The 446-nt window shown below is 40.6% G+C and overlaps 1 protein-coding gene across 1 annotated transcript in view; it reads right to left on the reverse strand.

The window, feature by feature from the left end:
- Positions 1-446, reverse strand: part of spns1 (SPNS lysolipid transporter 1, lysophospholipid) — a 22,969-nt gene that overhangs the window by 6,325 nt on the left and 16,198 nt on the right. The gene's annotated exons all lie outside the window — the stretch shown is intronic.

Genomic DNA, 446 nt, shown 5'->3' on the forward strand with positions numbered 1-446 from the left:
CCACACACACACACACAGACTAACAGACACACACACACACCCCCACGCACAGACAAACCGACACACAGACAAACACACACACACACGCATGCATAAAACACACACACCCACACAGACAAACCGACACACACACAGACTCACAGACACACACTCACAGACACACACACACGGGTTGGTGTGTCAGCGCCTTAACCCACTTTGGTCTAATGACCCATTTTACAGTTTTATGACAAACTGAAACTTTCTTCACTTGATAAATTATCTTTTAAACCGTCAGACAGGATCAAAACATAATTCATCTCTCCTCATTAACAGTTTTCTAAATAAAGTCTAGGCCTGCACAATTAATCGTTATAAAATCGTGATCTCAATTCAACCTGTTCACAATTAATGACTTTAATTCTTATTTAACTTTACGAGCCGACTGCATCACAATCTACTTTCTT

This window comes from Etheostoma spectabile, unplaced genomic scaffold (genome assembly GCF_008692095.1).
Source record: "Etheostoma spectabile isolate EspeVRDwgs_2016 unplaced genomic scaffold, UIUC_Espe_1.0 scaffold50, whole genome shotgun sequence".
NCBI classification, from domain to species: Eukaryota; Metazoa; Chordata; class Actinopteri; order Perciformes; family Percidae; genus Etheostoma; species Etheostoma spectabile.